The following is a 10,660-nucleotide window of genomic DNA, read 5'->3' on the forward strand; positions in this document are numbered from 1 at the left end:
TCCTGGTGTTTTAATCACAGACACAAGGAGACCGCGGAACGAGAGACGCCAGTGCCCTAAGCGCGGCCCCTGCGCCTCGCCCTCCTGGGGCCGGTGGCGCGCGTCCCCCGCCCCGGCTTGGGGCCCAACTGCCCGGCGCAGACCCGCGCGCCCCGCCCGTCGCAGTCAGGTTCTGTCTTCCCAGAGTCAGAGTTCCAGTTTCTACTTTCCTTCCCGACATTTCTCCTTCGGGGTCTTCCAAGGATCGGAAGGTGGCGGAGCCCCTGGCCGGGGAAACCCGCGACAGCTCAGGGCTCAATCTGGCGGGCCTTTGGTGGCTCATCTACATCCCACTGGCCCCTTATTTCCACGCGGAAAAGTAGAGATGTTTGGCCACCAGCAGGTACTTTGAAGGGAGGGCATTTTTGAACAGGCTTCTCTGCTTAACCTCCTGGGCACACTGATGGTCGCATGTGAGGCCTCATGACCCACCCAGCAGCCACAGAAGCTCGGAAGGGACGATTTTGATGGCGGCGACCTCTGGCCTCCTCCTTTCAACCTTAAGACCTCTCTGGTTCCAGGCTTATTGAACCTGATGCTGCGATCAGTCCTCTTCATCTTCTAACCAAAGATGGTTGGGACTCAGGTCCCGGACCCAGACTGTGTGGTTTCTGTCATTAGCTCCCCTATTTATCAGCTGCTGCGTGACCTGGGCAAGTTACTTAACCTCACTGGTCTTCACTTTCTCTCTTTGTAAAATGGGAATTCTAACAGCACCAACCTGAGTTCTGTTGTGAGAATAATATGAGATAATGCGTTTAAAGTGTTCTGGCATAAGGACTGGTTCAATTAATGTCAGGGGCTGCTTGGTGGAATTAAATAAGCTTTGTAGGAGAGCTCATTCAATCAAGAAGAATTTATTGACAGTGCCCCTGTGTGCCAGGACCTGTCCTAGGAACAAGAAAGAAAGCAGGGAATGTAAGAGACAACAAGTGCTGTCCCCTTGGAGCTCACTTGGGTGGAGGAGGGGGGGGGGGGAGTTACACAGCAAACACAGTAGTGCTTCTCATAGTGAGAAGAGGCATAGGTGCCAGTCTAAACAGAGTGGACAGCTGCTGGAGCAAAGGGAGGGAGGAGCCACTGGAGAAGCTGGGCCAGCCAGAGAGCGGTGAGAGCAGGATGGACCTACCGGCCAATTTCCCTTACTAAATCCTATCATCCACCCTCCAACCCCCACCCAGTGAGCTCTCCCTTGGGAGATCTGCCTAAGGAAACAGGTTAGGGACCTGAAGGGAAACACGATTCTAGTCAAGTGCCTCTTCCTCCATTCCACCCCATACGTGGCAGCCTATCCTTTTACACCTTCAGAAGAATTCCCATAATAATAAAAGGGGATAACTCACATTCTCTCAAGGAATCGAATTTCCCCTTCCTCCTTTCCATGGAAGATGACCGGGATGGTACGTGATGATGCTGATGCAAACTAAGCAAAAGATGGACTTTTCTCCCTCAGCTGTCAGCAGTTAACAGTGACCACACACTTCCAAGGCACTATACAAAGAAATACCCATAACAAATGATTTCAGGATGCTACATTCTAATTTACATAGCACCACTACAAATAGGAAAACTTCTAAATGTCAGTAAGGTAGAATACTGATATATATGCTCACTTAGAAGTCTGACTTGCTTACATGCTATAAATATTACATATCAGTAACAATCACTACCACTTACTGTGTTCTTCTGTGTTTAGTGTTCTTTGTGTATTTACTTATTTAATAACATTGGGAACCCTATAAGGAAGTATCTACCATCATTTTACAGATGAGAAAATGGAGTTAAATAACTTGCCCAAGATCATAGAGCTAGTATATGCTGGAGCTACTCCCTTCCTCCCATTTTATTGTGGGTTCACTCATAAACAAATATTTATTGAGTGCCTTCCATGTGCCAGGCACTGTTCTATGCATTTGCGGATACAACTTTTAAAAATCCTTACCCTTATATATGTTATTTACATTCTTGTAGAAGGACAGAAGCAACAAGAGGGGGCAAAGGTAAATGGGAGTATAAAAGTTAGGTACCAGGGAGAAAAATTAAGCAGAGAAAAAGGAAAAGGCAGGGATTGGGTTACAGGGCTAAACAGGTGGGGGGAGGGGGGGGTGGGGAGGGAACTTTACCCAGAGGATGGTATTCAGCAAAAACTGGAAGAAAACTATGCTAATGGGAGTGGGGCACCGACAGCCCAGTCAGAGGGAACAGCAAAGACTAAGGCAGGACTCACAGTGTGGCTGGATGGGTGTGGGCTTGGGCAAGGAGAAGGGGAGTAGAAGGGTCAGACGGGGCGGAGTGGTCACTCAGGAGCCTAGACGGAAGGATTTAAACTATGATCCTCAGTAAGGTGGGGAGTGACCGGAAGTTCTGAGTTCTCTGATAGAACAGGATTACTCTGGCTAGAACAGGATCCGGGATCGAAGAGTACACTAGCAGGGGGCAAAGTAGAAACAAGGAGACTGATTAAGAGGCTGCCATAATAACCTAGGGGAGAAATGATGAGATTGGTGTAGGCCCAAGTAGTAGTACCAGATGCCATAAAGAATGGTCAGATTCTGGATATACACAGAAGCATTTTCTGGTAGGCACCATTTGGAGTGTGCAAGTAAGAGGAGTCAAGGATGGCTCCAAGGTTATTGACCTGAGCACCTCCTGAAAAAAATGGTTTGCTCTTCAGGGAAAGGGGAAAGAGGAACGCTATGGATGGAGCAGGTTTGGGGGCAAAGCTTCAAACAAGTTAAATTTCAGCATCTTTTAGACATTCGGCTGGAGACAGATATCCAGTAGGCAGCTGAATAAACAAAACTGGAGGTTGGAGTTTGGAGAAGTTCAGGCTGGAAATACATATATTTTTATGGAGGGGCGGAACGCGGGGGAACTGCCAGGCTCTAGCGCGGGTGACTGCAAGAGATCACTTAGGAGGTGAGGGCAGGAGGCGGTAAGAGGTCGCGACCCCGCCCCAGGTGCTCCAACTTTTCCCACTTCATCAGGACTGAAGGAGAGCACAGCCTGGGCACTTGGGTTACTCGTTACTTACACGGTTAAACCGCTGCCCACACTCCTGGGCGGAGGTAAGCCTTTTCACCCGAGGAGCTGGGATGAGGCAGAAGTTTGGTGTGCCACGTTTGGCATTAAATGGCCCCAGGGAAGCCATTTGATCTCTCTGTCGTTCCGTAAAATGGGCATACTGGCACCCCCAGTAATCTGTAGCAATCTGGGGTCAGTGAGAGAAAGGAGCCCAGAAAACTCTTTTGACCCTTCCTGCTTCTTAGAGCTCCCCCCAGCATTTTGCGTCGCATTTACCTCCACACGTTGCCCTGTCTCCACAAATGCTTCCCCAGCGCCACGCTGGTACAAGCTAGGTGTTCAGGGAAGGCGAGACGGAAGCCAAGGATCGGGAGTGGGCTCCCGGGACAGCAGTGAGCCCGGGCAGTCGTCCCAAGGAGCGGAAGGGATGGGGCGCGCCCGCTGCCCTGATACCCCCGCCCCGGCCAGCGCGCCGGCTCCTAACCGCGGACGGGGCGGGGAGGGGCCTCGGCCGGCGCTTCCTCGCAGGGGCGAGCGGATGGAGCGGGCCGCCGCGCTCCAAGACGCACGCAGGGAGGCTGGCAGGCGCCGCGCTGCGCTGCGCCTGTGCGGCGGGGACGCGGGCCTCCGCGCTGGGGGGGCGAGCAGGGCGCCGCCCGCCGGATAGCGAAGCGTGTGGACCACGGTACAGCCGCTGCGCCCGGCCGGCCTCGGAAACGCTCCGGGGCACGGCGCCCGGACTATTTTTTGTTTGTTTGTTTGTTTGTTTGTTTCTAAGAGCGATTCCTTTTTCCCTCTACTGTCGTCCTTCAGCTGTCCGAAGGAAAGGGGAATCCAAGGTTCCCGCAGACGGGCCATCCACGGAAGATTCTGTAGGGCCCTCTCGGATCTGGAGAGGGCTGGTTGTTCTGGTGAAGACAAACCGGACGCCCAGAACCTGGCGGCGCCGGGTCTCCCCGGGACGAGGACGCCCCGCGGAGAACCAAGCATTGGGACCAATTTCCTATGAACGCAGGTGAAATCCTGAGGGCCCTTGCTGAGGATTTCACAGGTTGTTGTAGAAATTCATTAAACCAAATTTACAAAGCATCTTTTCAATACCTTCCAGCAAACAGGGCCTAGCAAGAATGGAGGAATTAATCTGGATGTTATGGGCAGTGGTTCCTAACCTTGGGGGGGGTAGGGGTGGCGGGGGGTGGGGGTGGGGTCGTCGATCTCTTTAGAATTGAACGCAAGCTATAGACACAGGCCCCCAGCACACACTTTGATGCTTGTTTGACGTTTCGGGAACACACACACCCACACCCACACACGCGCGCGCGCACACACACACACACACACACACACACACACACACCTTCTCTATTCCACCTGGAGCCCTGAATGAAAAAGGATGCCTGACGAAAATATGCACAAGCTTTGTGATCTCTGAAGGGGAAAAACAAAAACAAAACATCCAGTTAATTTCACAGGGCTTGTTTGGGTGTTTTGTTGTTGTTGTTTTCTCTCTGTGACAAGTGGACCACGGTTAATCAAGTGATCGAGTGAGTTTGGTGGATATGAAAGGATGCAGGCCTCCTGGGAAGGGAAAGATGCAATTAGAATGGAATCATTCCCTTGGGTTGTCCTGGCCTTTCTAAACCACCAACAAAAATGTAATCAGGGCAAAAATGTTTGGGAAGAAAGCTAGCAAACTGGGAAAGGTTTCCTTAAACATAATGATGACAGTTCTGTAATTTTGTTAATTCTGTTGACCAAGAAACTTCTCTGTTTTAAGTCTGAAACTTTTGATGGCCTCAGAGAAGCAGTACATGGCCCTGGGTTTTTTTTGGGGGGGAGGGGGCAAGAATGCCATACATACTGTTCTAGGACAGCAGCTCTCCACCATCTAACTGGCCTGCTGGTGGTGGTTTTGTGTAACTGTGGAGGATTACATATCTGTCTTATTTTATTTCACCAGATGGAGTAAATGCAACAATATTTGGGGGGGGGGGGGGAAACATTTCCTGTCTTTTTGTTCTTAACATAAAAAATACTTTATTGCTATTTTTTTTTTTTTTTCAGAATATTTTCTCCTCCTCTGGGACACTTTTTGAAGCCTCTAAGCACATTATTTGCCAGGACCCTTTGGATTCTCACAATCTTCCTAACTCTGTCTATAACCAAGACTTGCTGGACCTGCTCCATTAGGGAAACTTGTGTTTTACAAGCTGTAGAAGATAACTACAATAACTAGGGTTTTCTTTTTCCTTTTCTTTTCTTTTTAGAGAAAATTTCAAACTTAAAACACTTAGTATTTATGGGCAATTGATTTTTCTTTTATTACCCATTTAACCATGGCTTTTCTTTGACGCTCATCCAGAGGGACTCTCATCATCCATGGCTAGATCAGAGAAGCCAAAAGGAAAGGTCTTCATCATCTCTAATCTCCATCTCTCACCTCCCTCCAAAGCAGTTTGCAATAAAGAGAACTCACTCCCACATCCTGATCCCTGTTCTTCTTTGATCTTCCCCATCATTTTCTTATTAAAAACAACTGCTCTGTTGCCACCACCACCAGTTGCAAGTTGTCTGAATAACTATATTCATCCTTAAAATTTTAATTTTGAAAATCAAGTCATATATTAGAGTTATTATGCCAAGTTTATCCCCACTTGAAAAACAAGGGGAAATCTATAGAGAACAACCCATTAATTTTCCATCGGTTTAAAAGCACTAAAATGCTACTTTCTGAGTATGGGTCTCTGGTTTTCCAGCCTGGCTTCTTCCTGTCTCGGTCACACCACCTGTCATGGTTTCCTGGATTATCTCATCCATTGAACAGTAATTAAAAGTGAGCAAATATTAAATTTAATTTCCACGAACGTAATAAAAAAATTTGCATTCTGTAGCAAGTTCCCAAACTCCAGCCAATGATGCAATATACCACCAAGTTCCAATGGAACAAAATAATTTGCATAAACCCTCAGATTCCATAGTTGTGGAATTTATAGCTGCTAAAACACATTGCATTAACTCTTCACAAACTAATGGGTCAAACAACTTACCAAATAAAAACATTCATACAAAGTTAAAAAGTTTATGCTTTAGGTTTTATACTTAAAGATTGTAATCAAATTTGGGAGAAGGGCATTAACATTAGCCACAGTTGAAAAAAGAATGAATACAACAAAATTCTTCCGGGTTTTGTATAATACCTAGTATCTTATACGAGTCCATAAGGGATTCTTTTATTCACAGCTAAATGTACCTCCGCTTTCTGAATTTCAGTGTCCCTAAGGCCAATGGTACATTCCACTTGGAATTGTCTCCTCCAGGAAATCTGCTCTCATTCTACAGCTTTCTCCAGCCTGGGTGGCTGGGTCAGAAGCTGCTGCTACAGTTCCCTGTGGCACTTTGTCCTTCCTCCATCAGAACACTGCCCTTGCTTAAATTGTGAGCCTTCTCTGCTATAGTATAAACTGCACAAGGGAAGGGACCACATGTTTTGTTCAGTATTGTATTTCAAGTACCTGGCACGCAATAGATACTTATTAAATATTTAATGAATTAGTACATAGACAGTAAAATTGGTCATTTGTTTAAACTTAGGAAAGCCAAATGCAAGAAACAAAACCAGAGATGTATTCCCTCCATCTCTTTCATTCACTCAAGTGAGAAAGCCTCAGGAGTGAAAAGAACACAGTGTAGCAATTGGCCAGTAGCTAAAACCTAGCTCAGATATTTACCAGTGTTGGGACTTTGGGTAAGTTACTTAACCTCTCTGAAACTCATTTCCTCTTCTGTAAAGTAAGTATAATACAGCCCACCGTGTAGGGTTGTCTTAAGAACTTATAAACATATAAAACACCCAACATATATAGCAATCTGTAAACAATTATAATCATTATTTATTCATTAAACGTTTACGTGCCTGCTAATGAGCACTGAGGATACAAAGATAAATAAACCAAAATCCTCCCTCAAGACCTCAGTCTTATAAGTAATATGGCAAATGCAGTAACAGAGACAATCAAAAAGAATTACAAGACCAATTCAGCTGGAGAGAGGGGTACAATCAAAACAGAAGGGAGCATATGATTAGAACACAAGGTCTAAACACTATGGCTTGTGGGGGTGACCACAAGTGGTTGGCTTCCCATTTAACGCAAAGACTCCAACTTACTACAATGGCTGATGAGAACCCATCTAAGAGAGCACTCACACACCCTATTTTCTCTCTGACCTCATCTGCTACTACTCCCTCTGCTCTCTCCTCTTCTTGATGTGCTAAGCACACTCCTACCTTAGGACTTTGCACTGGCTGTTCCCTCCACCTAGATTGTCTTCCTGTTTATTCATGTAGCTGCCTTACCTCCTTTCTTGTTTGCTCAAATGTCACCTTTTCAATAGACAACCTTCATCAGACGATCTAAAATTAGACTCTCCACCCAGATCCTATAAAATGTGCTAATTTGTGTTGTTTACTGACACCACCCATCCCTTTCCATATAAGCTCTATGAAGGCAAAGCTAAGAGTTTTGTTTCCCAAGGTATGCTGAGTGCCTAGGACAGTGGCTGGCACTTAGCACTGTCAAACAAATGAATGAATGAAGTGTAGTTGGAATGTGAAGTCAGGGCAGGAAGGGGAGAGAAGCAAAGCTAGTGAGATGTACAGAGGCTTTGAATGCTGTGGTGAAGAGCTTAGATTTTTATCTGATAAGTAAGGGGAAGCCATTAAAGGTGAATGGCATGTCCAGATCTGCTTTTTAGATAAGTCACTCAGGGAAAGGGTTTGAAGGGAATGATAAGGATTTGAAGGCAGAACTTCACAGTTAAGAGGCTGCAGCAGCAAGTAAGCTAGAGAGCAAGACAAGAAAGGCCTAAACCAAAAGAACGGAAATAAGAAAGGAAGGGAGGGGACATATCTGAGGTATAATTAGGAGGTGAAGTCAAGCAGGACTTGATAACTGACTTCAAATGGAAGGAGATAGAAAGAGAAAATGATAGAAAGAAACAGAAGATGATAGAAAGAGAAAACCTGAGTAGGTTTGGAGAATGGGTAACTGGGAGGTTGAACTACGTGAGGTCTAGAATATGGAGACGGAGAGGGGCATGAAGGGATGAATTCAGCTCCATATAAACCCATAAACAGCAGATCCAGTGTCATTTGTGGAAGAGGAAATTTGGAGCTCCGGATGGAGGTTTCGACCAGAGATATTCTTGCTACCTAGTGATAATTACATTAATTTTAAAAGGAAAACTAATTTCAAACGTCCAAATTGACTTCCTCAAAGAGCAGAAATTAAAATGCAGCAACATTTCTTGTAAGATTTTATATATGTGTGTGATTTCCCCCCAGAGAGAATAAAAAAAAAAAAGTGTTTGTTTTTTTTCCCATTATTTAATTGATTCTTACTCCAGACTTCACTTTTTGTTAGGAGATTTTCAGCTAAACTCTCCAGAGAAAATAATAATCTCTCCCCCCCCCCCCCACAAAAAAGTGACCATGTTGGGTTGTGAAATAACTAGTGGTAAAGTACAAAGAATATACCCTTTCATTTTGTAAAAGTATAAGGGGGAAGTTAAAGAAATTCAAAGGCAATATTATATATTCAAAACAAATTTGAGGAAATACTTTCAAAATGACATATAATTAGTTAGTGGAAGTTACTATCACAACATAGGATTGAAGCAAATTGCTTTATGAGCTTTCCCTTCTCCCTAATCAAACCTCTATATAAATATAAAGCATGGAAGAATGGACAACACTGTATTGTCACTTAAAATTACAGGTAGGAAGAAGTGTACATTGTTTGACTGCAATAATAATAATAATAATAATAATAATAATAATAATAATAATGCACCAGCCACAGTGCTAGGCAGTTGTCCAAGCCTTACCTGGTTTGCTCTTGACTTTTAAAAGGAACGGATGATACTTTTAAAAGGAACAGATGATAAAACAAAAAACAGGGCTTAGACAAATGAGCAACTTGCTAAAGGTCACTTTGCTATCAAGTGATGCAGACATATTTTAAGGGAAGGGAAATTTTTTTTTTTTTTTTTTAGAAATCCAATTACTGTAGCAACTTGCCCTGACCTGATGGGCACTATGAGCGCCCAGTATGTGGGACCGTCTGACTGGTTCACAGATTGCTGCTATACCCAGAACCTAGCAGCCCGGGCATTTGGAAATATGTAATATGCATAGTAATTTTTTTTTTTTTTAATAAATAAAGACCAAAGGAATGGGCCATTAGTTGATCTGAGGACCGTCTCCACAGTGTTAGTAATAACAGTTTTCAATATCCTGAAATATTTTCTTTCTAAAGGTGGACTTATTATTTAGAACTACCGGAGAATGTTTTAAACCCAATAGACAGTAACTGACCATGATAACAATCAGTGAGCGTAGAAGGCAGGTGCCCATTAGCTGGGCCTAGGTTTCACCGACTCACTAGCTCATCCCCTAGTTAGCACAGAGCCCTCTCTTTAACACTTGTGCTGAACTGATTCCAGTCAAGTTACCACGGATTGGAGATGACACGGAAGCCGTCGTCAGTTTTTTCAAACTAGCGCAGTTCCCTAGGTTGCACAACGAGCTAGTTTGGGTGGCCCTTTACCTAAGCTAACGTAATAAACTACGTAGAAGACTTCCCTCCTCGAAGCCAAATGACCAAGTCAGTGCTGAGAAGATGAAGCGCCGACTGCTTTCTACTTTTGATCGCGATTCTAGCTGTTCTTGTAAATCTCAACGTTTTGTGGCTCTGCAAACACAGTTCCACCCTTGTAAAGCGGGAAACGCCCGTTTCCCAGGCCCTCTCCGGAATTCCCGACGAGCAGCCCCCCACCATAAGCAAGTGCAACACTTATTTCTTTAGAATGCCTCTTTTTGTTCCTCAAAATCCTAAAGGAAAAAAAAAAAAAAAAAACCCACGCCACCGCTCGGCTGTGAATCCCCAGCGCAAAAAGTGAAAGTGGGCGCGGGGCCCGGCCGCCGCTGCAGGGCGCGCGCCAGGGATGGGGGCGGGTCCCCAGGATGTGGCGCGCGTCACGTGACCCGAGGCGGCCCAATCCGAGCCGTGCCGCGCCGAGCGCGCAGCGACTGGGTCTGGGAAGCACTTCTCTGTCAATCAAAGTTGTCATTTGGGCTGGTGCCGCTTAAATGCAAAGTAAAAAGGGCTTTTCACCTCCTTTCGCTAAATGTCGCCCCTGCCTGCAGACATCCAGAGTCACACATCCCTCCCTAGGGACTCCTGGGCACTGTGCACAATCACTTTCATCAGCCGCTACCTACTTAATGGGCGGGAAAGAGCATTTCCTCTTAGGTGTGTTTCCAGGTGGGCTCGGGAAAGGTCGGGGCCTGTTGTCTCCTGCTAGTTTGCTGGGGAGGGAGCGAGGACTGTTTGCCTCCTTTCTCCAAAGCCGAAGTGCAAAGTGATGGTTAGAGGAAGTCTGAAGCGTTGGGGGCCCAAAGTGCGACCGGCGGAGCCCGGCTATCCCCACCTTTCCCACTTTGACAGAGGGGACCCGTGAGCCCCTGAAAACAAGGCACATAGATGCAGACGTCAGGTCTTCTCTTTTACAATATTTCAAATGACTCTAAGTCTTTCCC

General features: G+C 45.8%; 1 long non-coding RNA gene across 1 annotated transcript; it reads left to right on the plus strand.

Annotated features, from left to right (window-relative positions):
* Nucleotides 1–210: 210 nt before the first annotated feature.
* LOC122219125 lies at nt 211–5,619 on the plus strand. Its single transcript, XR_006202270.1, has 3 exons — nt 211–382; nt 3,877–4,078; nt 5,128–5,619. It is a non-coding gene; the product is annotated as an uncharacterized LOC122219125 (long non-coding RNA).
* Nucleotides 5,620–10,660: the final 5,041 nt, after the last annotated feature.

Source organism: Panthera leo, chromosome B2 (assembly GCF_018350215.1).
Source record: "Panthera leo isolate Ple1 chromosome B2, P.leo_Ple1_pat1.1, whole genome shotgun sequence".
Classification (NCBI taxonomy): Eukaryota; Metazoa; Chordata; class Mammalia; order Carnivora; family Felidae; genus Panthera; species Panthera leo.